The sequence below is a fragment of the Canis aureus genome, chromosome 33 (assembly GCF_053574225.1).
Source record: "Canis aureus isolate CA01 chromosome 33, VMU_Caureus_v.1.0, whole genome shotgun sequence".
Taxonomy (NCBI): Eukaryota; Metazoa; Chordata; class Mammalia; order Carnivora; family Canidae; genus Canis; species Canis aureus.
The window spans coordinates 4,730,222-4,741,965 of NC_135643.1; positions in this window are offsets into that span (position 1 = coordinate 4,730,222).

An 11,744-nucleotide genomic window follows, 5' to 3' on the forward strand; every position below is an offset into this window, starting at 1 on the left:
CTGTCTTGGTCTGGTGAAGTCTAGACTGGTGGCCTGAGCTCACAGCCCGGTAGCCGCCGGTGGTAAAGACTGGGGAAATGGAAAAGCAACGGGTTGCCGCTCTAGCATTTGCTGTGTCTCAGTCGGGGCGGAATGCCTCGACTTACCGGGTGCCTAGCGCCTCCGCTCTCCAAGCGGGCTCTCCTAGCAGATCCCGAATCCCTCTCCTCTTTTGGCTTTTGTCAGTGCGGGGTAGGCTAAGGGCGGGGTGTGTGTGTGTGTGTGTGTGTGTGTAGGAGCGGGGTGGGGGGCGGGGGAGGGATGCTGCATTTCCCAGGATCTGCTTTCAGGGTATAGTTTACCCTCGTAGGCTGCGCAACTGTAGGGCCCCAGAAGACACTCACACCCCCGCACCTGTTCGCGGGAGCTGTTGAGAGCAGGTCGACGCCTGACCTGCTCGGACAAAGTTCCCAAGGTTGCGTGCCCGCCCGTAGGCTCTGCTGCCCTGGGAGGCCCAAGGTCCCGCGATTTGCAGTCGCAGCCCCCTCGGACGGTTGCAGGCGCGCATCTGCGGCAGCCGTTCCGCGCAGCACTGGGCGGGGTGCGAGGACGGGAGACGGGTGCTTTGGGCCGAAGCTTCCAGCATCGACCTCCGAGCGGCGGTGCGCCTGCCTCCCGTCCTCCGTGAAGCCCCCCCGCCCCCCGCAGCTTCTCCCTTAGGCGCCCAGCGCCAGGAGCGCGACCGCGAGCGGGGAAACCCTGGACACCCAGGACCAGACAAACCCGAGCCCCCGCCTGGAGGTGCGCCCCCGCCTCTCCGGATTCCGGAAGGCCCGAGCCCCAGAGCGGCCGAGCCGGGCTAGGTGTGTGTGTGGGGGGGCGTCCGGGGCTCCCAGGGGCTCCCAGGGGCTCCCAGGGGCTCTGTCTCCACCCGCTCTCGGCGCGGAGCTCCGCCAGCGGGACGGTGCGCAGAGCCGGCGAGGGGTCCCCCGAGCAGACCGCGGGGACAGACTGAGCCGGGGGCGGGGGGGGGGGCTTGCAGGTGTCCCGCGTGGGGGGGGGCGAGGCGGGGGGGGGCAGATTGAGATTTTCTTTCTTTTTCTCTCCTTGTCCAATCCCCCTGGAAATCATTGTTGGCTCACTCCGTGCTCTCTCCCGTTTCCCCTCCCTCAGTCCCTCCTCACCAACACGCCTCTTAAGCGCTTCTGAAGATCTGAGATGTTGCTGGGTTTAAGGAGGAAGCCTGCCCCCCGGGCCACCGACTCCCGGTGGTGGTGGCCGCAGCCGCGCGCAGGACTGCACCGTCGGAACCGAGCACTGAGGTCTTCCCCCACCTGGCCCAGGGATTTGGAAATGAGGCAGCGCCAGTTCCCTCCAGACTTACGCACAGTCGCCTCTAAGGTAGTTCCTCCTCGGAAAGGAAGCAGCTGGCCTGGTGTTTGAACTGATGTTGCTTTTGGTCTTGCTTGGAAATGTCGTCTTCGGAAGGTGCAAAAGCACCTCGACGGGGTGAAAGAAATTTAGCGCCAGAAGCAGAACTGGGAATGGAGTGAGACGCTGGGCCACCTCTTTTTCTCTTCCACGTGCATTTTGGTTGACAGGCAGGCAGGCAGGCCATGAGGCCTACAATGTTGAGGTGGAAAGGTATGGCTTTTTTTTTTTTTTTTAGATTTTATTTATTCATTCATGAGAGACACACATACAGAGGAGAGAGAGAGAGAAGAAAAAGAAAGAGAAAGAAAGAGAAAGAAAGAAAGAAGGAAGGAAGGAAGGAAGGAAGGAAGGAAGGAAGGAAGGAAGAAAGAAAGAAAGAAAGAAAGAAAGAAAGAAAGAAAGAAAGAAAGAAAGAAAGAAAGAAAAGACACAGGCCGAGGGAGAAGCAGGCTCCATGCAGGGAGCCCCACGTGGGACTTGATCCCGGGTCTCCAGGATCACGCCCTGGGCTGAAGGTGGCGCTAAACCGCTGAGCCACCCAGGTTGCCCTGAAAGGTATGTCTTAGACTAGTGGGCCCAAATGCCTCCTGGCTTTATAATCTGGCTGGGCAGGGAGAAAGGATGCTCTGCCTCTCTGCTTCACAGACCCCATTCCTAAGGTAGCTTTTGCTTTTCTTACTTTAAATTGGAACTTAGAACTTTTCAGAAACGCATCTCTTCTTCCGTAGTAATAAATGAAGAAAAAGTTCTATTTAAAAAATCCTTTTGGTGGAGACAGAACATGAGAGACTCCTAACTGGGAAACGAACTAGGGGTGGTGGAAGGGGAGGTGGGCGGGGGGGGGGGGGGGGAGTGGGGGTGACTGGGTGACGGGCACTGAGGGGGGCACTTGACAGGATGAGCACTGGGTGTTATTCTATATGTTGGCAAATTGAACACCAATAAAAAAATAAATTTATAAATTAAAACAAAAAACAAAAAACAAAAAAATAAAATAAAAATAAAAAATCCTTTTCAGGCAGCCCCGGTGGCGTCACCTTTGGCCCAGGGCCTGATCCTGGAGACCGGGGATCGAGTCCCTCATCTGGCTCCCTGCATGGAGCCTGCTTCTCCCTCGGCCTGTGTCTCTGCCTCTCTCTCTCTCTCTCTCTCTCTCTCTCTGTGTGTGTGTATTCTCATGAATAAATAAAATCTTTAAAAAATAAAATAAAATATCCTTTTCCTTCTTTCTTTCTTTCTTTCTTTCTTTCTTTCTTTCTTTCTTTCTTTCTTCTTTTTAATCTATAGAGTTAGAAGTCTGGTAAAGCATCCTACTTAAATAGCTAACCTGGTTATACTAATTATTATTTACTTATCCCTTTTCAAGTTATGTGTGTGTGTGTATTGAAATATATATGTATGCATGTTTGCACACATGGCATATATACAGATATATACAGTGTATATTATATACACAGATATATATTTACATATACAAGTGTACATATCCATTTTAGTACACACACACACACACACACAGGCACACAACTGGCAGGCACTATTCTCAGTACTTTTTATTTGTTGATTTGGCTTAATTCTCACAACTTACCCAAGAAGAAGCCTACAGAGAGCCCCACTCCTCTGTGTTTTAGGATTGTGTGGTTAGCACAGCTGTCATCTTGGAACAGAAAGATGGATATCATACGGGGTAATGTAAAGAATAGTGGCTTCTAAGTCAGAAGGCCTGCTCCAAAATTTGTGGCCTTTTCAAGCATGGGTCTCAGCTTATTTTACTGGAACTTGTGAATAATACCACCTCTGGTCTTACTACACAGCTGTGTCTTGAAAAGCAAACCAAACCATTCACGTAGGAGGTTTTCACTTTTTTTTTTTTTAAGATTTTATTTATTTATTCATGAGAGACACACAGAGAGAGAGGCAGAGACACAGGGAGAAGCAGGCTCCATGCAGGGAGCCTGATGTGGGACTCGATCGTGGGACTAGATCCTGGGACTAGATCCCGGGACTCCAGGATCACGCCCTGGCCCAAAGGCAGGCACTAAACTGCTGAGCCACCCAGGGATCCCAGCTTTTCACTTCTATACATGATTGTCTTCCCTGCTGGTGAAAGAGATACGCTTTTAGCTTCAACTTACCTTTCTCAGGTGGTTGGGATGCTCTATTACCTCTATAAGATATCTTATGTGATCTTAACTTCCATTAGTGATTTTCACTTATTTATAAGCAGAGGTGGGAGTAATAGCTGGTTTGATTTTGATTTTTGATCTGCCAGGGACCCCTGACTCCAGCTCAAGATTTTTAGTGCTTTTAAATGGACCTCAAGCTACAATACATTAGTTTATTATACATTTCCTGACTTTTAAGGAGATTTGAAGAAGATATACAGTATCTTCTTCTTTTCCCCAAATTCTTGAGGGAAATTCTTCAGAGAAATATTAAGATTTTTTTGTAAACCAAAGAAAGGAATGAGATTTGAAAGAAAAATCATGGGACAAACTTAATTAACAGTTCTTTATCTCTTTACTTCTCTTCAGATGTTCAGCTAGCTACCAATTCCAATTCTTCTCATCGTTGTTTTTTTTTTGTTTTTTTTTTTTTAATCTTCTCTGAAGAAAAGCAGGAGTGTGAGTATGAGGGTTTTTCCAGGGGAGAAATCCAGAAAATAGTTCCACCCTTGAACAGGATCCCAGAGCACACCTGCTTTGGAGGTTGAAATCTGAAAAAATGTAACACGATTATAGTCCTTCATGAGGATTCATCTCTGCATGGGTGTGCCAGTGTGACACTATCGCTTACTGAACTCCAAGTAGTTTTTTTCTGTGTTTAGTTACTTTTCTTTGAAGTGTGAAACTTTTTTAGAAAAGCTTTTGATGGCTTCTTTTCTCACAGACAAACAAATGAATTAAGATCTGTTTCCCCCTCTGGCAAGATTTCACTGGGTCTTTGAGAAAGACAAACACAGCCAAACAGCGACACCCAGCCCAAAAATCAATGCAAATCATGCAGTTAAAAAACTAGTATCCAGGAGGATCCCGGGGTGGCTCAGCGGTTTAGTGCCTGCCTTCCGTCCAGGGCATGATCCTGGAGTCCTGGGATGGAGTAGTATCCATACACGTCTCTAGGCTCCGGAGTTCAGTGGAGGAGCCAAATGATAGAATGCTTTTGGAGAGAGTCCAGGTAAAACTACTTGCTTTAGCTGGGCTGCTAGAGGTAAACAGTAAATACCATGAAGCTCATTCTCATGGACATTTAATCTGCTCTCTGAATACCATCTCAGAACTTCCATCTTCATTTGCCTCTGCCTTTAGTTCCTAAGTCTCCCTTAGTCCTTTCCCCTCCAGCAAAGGGGTGGTATACAAAATTCCCACTGGTATAAATAAATAGCAAGGAAAAAACATTTGAATTTACTTGGAGACATTTCCCCCTCCATTTGTTTTCTTGAGCTTCATTTCTAATTTTGGAATAGTCTAAAGAAGGATGAGGCATTGGTATGCAGATGTTCTTCTACTCCTGGGGTGATAATGCTTAAAACTACTTCCAAATCTGAAGTCTTTGATTTTGAGGCTGCACTTGAAAGTATTTATTAAGCTTCCAAACATGCCTAAACATAAAACCAGGGAGATATTTAGAAAACTTACCTCTCAAAAATTGAATTCCATGCATAGTAAAGATAATAGCATGGTAAGACAAGTTTCATCAAGTTACATGACTGCTAGCAGCTCACATCTGAATTTCTTAAATCCTTTAAATATTCAAAATACACTTATTTTGGTATTAAGCCAATTTTTTAAAAAGTAAGCTCCATGCCCAACATGGGGCTCAAACTCACAACCCCAAGCAAGATAAAAGTCCTATGCTCTACTGACTGAACCAGCCAGGCACCCCAGTATTAAGTTAATTTTAGGGATGCCTGGGCAGCTCAGCGGTTGGGTCTCTGCCTTCAGCTCAGGGCGTGACCCCCGGGGTCCAGGGATCCAGTCCCTGCAGAGAGCCTGAGCCTGCTTCTCCCTCTGCCTGTGTCTCTGCCTCTCTCTGTGTCTCTCATGAATAAATAAATAAAATATATTTTTTAAAAAGTTACTTTTATTATAGCTCAGAAAGAGGGACTTGGGGTTTCAGATAGCACACATTTCTCTCTTCTCTGGGTTGGTGGCTTTCCTTTGAATACATTGCAGGAGGAGAAATTTGAAGCTTCATATGTATAGTCTCTGTCTCTGTCATATCAGCTCTTCACAATAGCCTGCTCAGGGATCCAGGAACATGGCCAGCTGGAAAAACAGATAAAGATAATGAAAAGTGAGGACCTCTGATAATGACGTCACCATTTCATTGATTCTAAGGAAACAACTCCAAAAGGAGATAATTTTCCCCAAATCTCATTCTCAGAAATATTCATTAGAAATGATAGATATTGGGGTGCCTGGGTGGCCCAGTTGGTTAAGCGTCTGCCTTCATCAGGTCATGATCCCAAGGTCCTGTGATCGAGCCCCATGTTGGGCTCCCTGCTCAGTGGGGAGCCTGCTTCTCCCGCTCCCTCCGTCTCTCTGCCTGCTTGTGCTGTCTCTCTTTCACATAAATAAATAAAACCTTAAAAAATGATAGATATTAAGAGCTAATAGTAATAATAGAAAAGTAATATTTCCCAATAAAGCATTAATATCCATTGGATGCTATAGGGGTCCTTGAGGAAGAGATCTCTCTAAATCACCTAGCTAATTGTTAAAAATGCAGATTCTGAGATGCATTTCCAGAAATTGGGTGGATCTCATTATGGGCCCAGGATCTTGTGAATTAAGTAATCATCCTAGGTGATTGTAGAGCAAATAGTTCTTGATCCACACTCTGAGAAACATTGTGAAATGTTAATTTCTGCTTAGAGCAGAAATTAGCCCTATGGAAACAAATTAAAATATATGAGTACCTCAGTCTAGAAAATTGCTATATTTCTGAAATTATAGTGTTACAAATATACAGTAAAAGTTTTTAAAAAAAATCTTCTATTGGTGCTCAATCTTTGTTTCAGATCAATTTTCAATTTCTGGTGATTCATAACATGTCAACATTTTGCTCTTTCATTCCCATTCAGGCCCAGGTCATTAGTATAAACAACAACAACCACAAAATACATAAATGCATAAGAGAGCCTCTGTTTAAGAAATCTTTAAGTTAAATCTGTATGGAAAAATTTTAAATGTTTGTGGATCCTCACCCCATGAGAGATTTGCTTTTTATTTTTTTTTGTGTGTGTGTTTTGATACTTTGGGTTTTCTAAAATTGTGTCACAACTTATTTGCTTTTCTGTGTTCACAGCCTTCACCAATCAGGCTGTGACATAACAACCTCCCATGAGCTCGCTTTACCCACCGGTTTTCAAAGGAGAATAGCAACAGAACTGAAAATCTCTTAAGCTATCAGTTTGCTCCCTGTTTGGGTTCACCAATCAACCACTGCTGTTTCTCTGATGGCAGTGTCTGCACAGAGACTGCCACTTTCTGATGGTGAGTGAGTCTAAGCCACCAACTCAGATTGCAGAAGCTACTGGTGCCATGGAAACAACCACTCCTCCACTGGCTTCATCTCACTGAATTTGCTAACTTGGTACTGCCATCTCCATTAGGGACTCAGAGCTAAGTCTGAGGGGTAGGGCCAGAAAAGCCTGGCAGCACCAGATGTAGTGCAGCATTCACTGTAACCCATCAGTTCTGATGTTGCCCATTATCCCTGAACAGGATAGGGGTTCCTGGAATTTTTAAAAATGTAAAGGTAACTATAACAATCTTGTCCTAGTAGGCTTCTAGATTTGTCAGGTCATGCCTGAATCCAAAGGTAGGTGCAGCTTAATACCAGGGCCAGAACTATAAGATCATTTTAGGTCCAAACAGTTCTTCATTAGCACAGAGAATCTTACTTAAAAAGAGAGATAGAGAGAGGGAGAGAGAGAGAGATCAGATTTCAGGAGACCTAACACATAATCTCCTTCTGACTCTGCCATTTCCCAGCTGTGTGACCTTGGATGAACTAATTTCTTCAAGCTCCAGTCTTCTCACCTGTAAAATGAGATGGTTAGACTAGGTCAGAGCTTCTCAGACTTTAGGGTTTATAATAATTACTAGGGCACTTGACAAATCGATTTGGCCCCATTTCTGGAGATTCGGGATGAAAGGGCAGTGGCCTGTGTGTAAGAATTTGCATTTGACATAGACAGCACAGAGGGACTACAATGTGAGGATACAAGGAGAAGGTGGCAATCTGTAGTCCCAAAATGGAAGTTTCAAAAGAAACTGACCCTGTCAGCATCTTGATCTTGGACTTTTTCACCTCTGAAATTGTGAGAAAATTAATCTTTGCTGTCTCCAGTTTGTAATATTTTGTCATGACAGCCCTAGGAAAACTAAGACATTGGTTGAATAGTTTTCTGAAACCTGACTGACTTTAAAGAAAATGGTATCTATTATTATTGTTCAGAATCAATTTATATCTTGCATGGACACAAACTTTAAAAAAGAAAATGAGTTTTTAAAAAGATTTTTATTTACTTATTCATGAGAGGCACAGAGAGAGAGGCAGAGACACAGGCAGAGGGAGAAATGATGCAGGACTCGATCCCAGGACCCTGGGATCACCACCTGAGCCAAAGCAGACATTCAACCACTGAGCCACTCGGTGCCCCCCAGAAGAAAATGATTTAATGAGTATTTTTTTCAAAGTCCTGACTAAAGATAAACTACGGAAATAATGCAGTTTAAAATACTATAATCTAATTTTGAGGACAATGTTTTAAGTTGATAGGACTAAGAAAGTTTCCAGGGTTTTTTTGCTACCAATCAGAAGTAGCAAGCTTGATTTTATTTTTTTTTTATTTTTTTTTATTTTTATTTATTTTTTTTTTTTAATTTTTTTTGTTTATTTATGATAGTCACAGAGAGAGAGAGAGAGAGAGAGAGAGAGAGAGAGGCAGAGACACAGGCAGAGGGAGAAGCAGGCTCCATGCACCGGGAGCCCGATGTGGGATTCGATCCCGGGTCTCCAGGATCACGCCCTGGGCCAAAGGCAGGCGCCAAACCGCTGCGCCACCCAGGGATCCCCAAGCTTGATTTTAATTAAGCAATAAATTACTACCAAATTTTTGATGTGGTCATGTAAATTTAATGTCAATTTTAATTAAAAGCATACATGAAATGGAATTTATTATTTTAATTTTAATTCTGGGTTTTATAAGACAACCCTGTTACCTATCCAATACATGCCTAATTTCTCATGCCTCTTTCTTAAGATTTCTTTAATCTTAATTTTCAGTTGGAACTACTCAGAGAAACTATCCAAGGATTTTCATCATACCCTGGAAAAACATGGACTATAAAGAAAAAGATATATTGCCACCTAGTGGAAAATAGGCAGAATCATTTGGTTGTCATTCAGTTTTTAAATCACAAAATGGTTAGTACAAGAAATGCTTAAAAATGTTCTTCAGTCATGAATAACCATGCTTTAATCAAATGATGTCTTCCACGTTTAGCTGACATGTCATTTTTTACTTTTAAGTTATGTGTTCTTTATTCTTTCTTAGTATATACTCATATGCATATGCTACTGCTATATGCTGAGTGATAAAGTTGAACATAATTGTTCTCAAGGACATCTAGCTAAAATGACAAAAGTATTTACAGGCAAATATAAAGACTGCTTACTATCCACAGAAAACCAGAAGTATAGCAAACAACTGATATAACTATAGCCAATGGAGCTTGGGCAAATTACAGCTCTGGACCTGTGTCCTCATCTGAAAAAGTGGTGTTGAACTACATAACTGATTAGATATTTTCGGTTATTTTTTAAAATATTTTATTTATTTATTCAAGAGAGAGGCAGAGATACAGGCAGAGGGAGAAACAGGCTCCCTGCAGGGAGCCTGATGTGGGGCTCCATCCCAGGACCCCGACCCCAAGACCCCAGGATCATGACCAGATCCGAAGGCAGATGCTCAACCACTGAACCACTGAGGCGTCCCGCTATTTTCAATTCTAATGTGATCAGATTATATATCTATAACACACACTTATAGTTCTATCAAGCCCAGGGTCTTTTTAATAATTAGGTGAGTGCCCAACTTAGTTTAGAGAGTAGCATTGCATTGGTGAGTTAACAGGCGTATGTCTTTGGAGTAGCATTTCAGCATAGAACTAAAAGAAGCTTATTAATGGAAAGGAAGTTCCTATCTATTTACTTGGTTGCCAGGCTCCCAGGGTTTTATTCCCCCCAAGAGGAAGGTGACATGGCTAATTTTAACTTCAGCAATTACATTCTATCCAGTTAAGTTATCCTGGCCACTTCTATGTGGTGATAGCATCCTTTATTGTTTCCTGTCCTAAACTTTTTAGAAGGTTGCTATTAACTGAGTGGCTGTTGCTGACCTTTAGTAAGTAAGCATGAAGGACAGTATTAACCACTTGGTAATTCTTTAAGTCTTTCTTACCATAGGCCAGGAAAAGGAAAGGAGAGTTTAAGGACACTTCCCTTTCTGTAGCCCTTGGTAAGTCCCAAGAACGCAATGAGCCTTAGGAGCTAACACTACTATGTGTCTGCCCCCTGGAAAGATACTATTTCCAAGGATGTAGTTTGGAGGAGCTTAAGTTATCACATTGTTTGACTTAGATACACACTGAATATCACATTCTTGGATACAATTTCTTTCTCTACAGCATTAAGACAGAAGTCTTTCCCTTTCAAATAGGATGTGTTTCATGTGAGAATGTCATTGTGTCTATGGGACATAGGATACAAGTGTGCTACATTGGTAGGTGTCATGAAATACTACAGGTAGGTAGTCCACTATACTCACTCAACTTTTAAATAATTAGTTGTAAGGCACGGCGTTCATCTAAGCACTAATAAAAGGGTTAGAGGACATAGAAAAGATTGATATCAAACTTCTGTTTGAGACTTTGTCCAGGGCTAAGGTACTCAGGAAGGCTTATTATATTATTTCTAGTAAATTCCTTTTCTTTTCTCTTCTTCTGTCCTATCCCCACAGAAGAAGAAGAGGAAGAGAAAGGAGAAGGAAGAGGAGGAAGAAAATGAGAAGGAGGAGGAGGAGAAAAAGAAAGAAAGAGGGAAGGAGGGAAGGAGGGAAGGAGGGAAGGAAGGAAGGAAGGAAGGAAGAAAGGAAGGAAGGAAAGAAGGAAGAAAAGGGAACAAAAGAGAGAGAAATGGTTAGTCTCCAGAGTATATTTATTCTGAATAAAGTCTGGGAGAATTGCTTTTGACAGTTGAGAGGAACAGAGACTTCTAGAGTCCCATTTTTTTTCTTCCTAGAAACTCTTTGTATGTTCTGTTTAGTAATATTTATTCTCAGATACATTTTATGGTGTTTGTTGCCCATTTTACTACTTACTTTCTTTTTTAAATAAGCAAAACAGCAGAAAAACAATGTCCTAGGTATCGAATACAAAGCTGGAAACTACCTGCTTTCTTAGAATGAACAACTATTTCTCCCCTACTGCTTTTTTTATACAAATAGCCTAATAACCAGATCTACCTAGTTGCATAGATAAAAAAAATTCAGTTAATAATGTGAGACGTTCTTTACTCTATCAGATTATATGGCTGCCTCACATCACTTTCATTATCAGTGTTGCCAACCTATTATGTATCTTCTTATTCTTCAGGTAGGTAGGTAGCTTGAGCAATAAAATATGAAAGAGGGTACTGCGTGCTGAAACAATAGTTGGATGTGACAAGGACAAATTAAGGGTCATGACACCTGTCACTAGGGAAGCAATTTCTGTAGGTTTGAAAAAAACTCTTAAGATTGATGTACCACTTACATTTCAGCATAATTTAATATATCTGCTTTTTGATCACATGCATCTGTCAACTGATGACTACTATTATTCTCTTTAAGATAGCATTTTCCCGGTATTGTAGTGGAACAGTACTAAATAGCATATGTAATGGTTAGATAAGCTCTCTCTCTCTCTAGTAATAAAATTAAAACATTCCATTTCAGTGAAAGGAGGAATCCTGAGTACAGGCCTATGAAAGGAAACTTTATAGGGTAACTTGGTTTTGACTGCATTGATTTTTTTCTTTTTATTATCCAAATCCATGTTCATCGGATACACATTCCAGGGAAGCTGAGTTAAGAAAGTTAAAGGTTTTTGTACAATAAACAAGAAGGGATTTCTAACGTCATACATGTTAAATTCCATACTTTTCTATGGCTCGTAATGAAAGAAGCTGAAATATAATGAAATAATTTGGAAGTATGGCTGGTACTTAGAATTCAGAGAATGTTAAGATGGAAAACTATCTCAGAAATGTAAGGAAAAGCA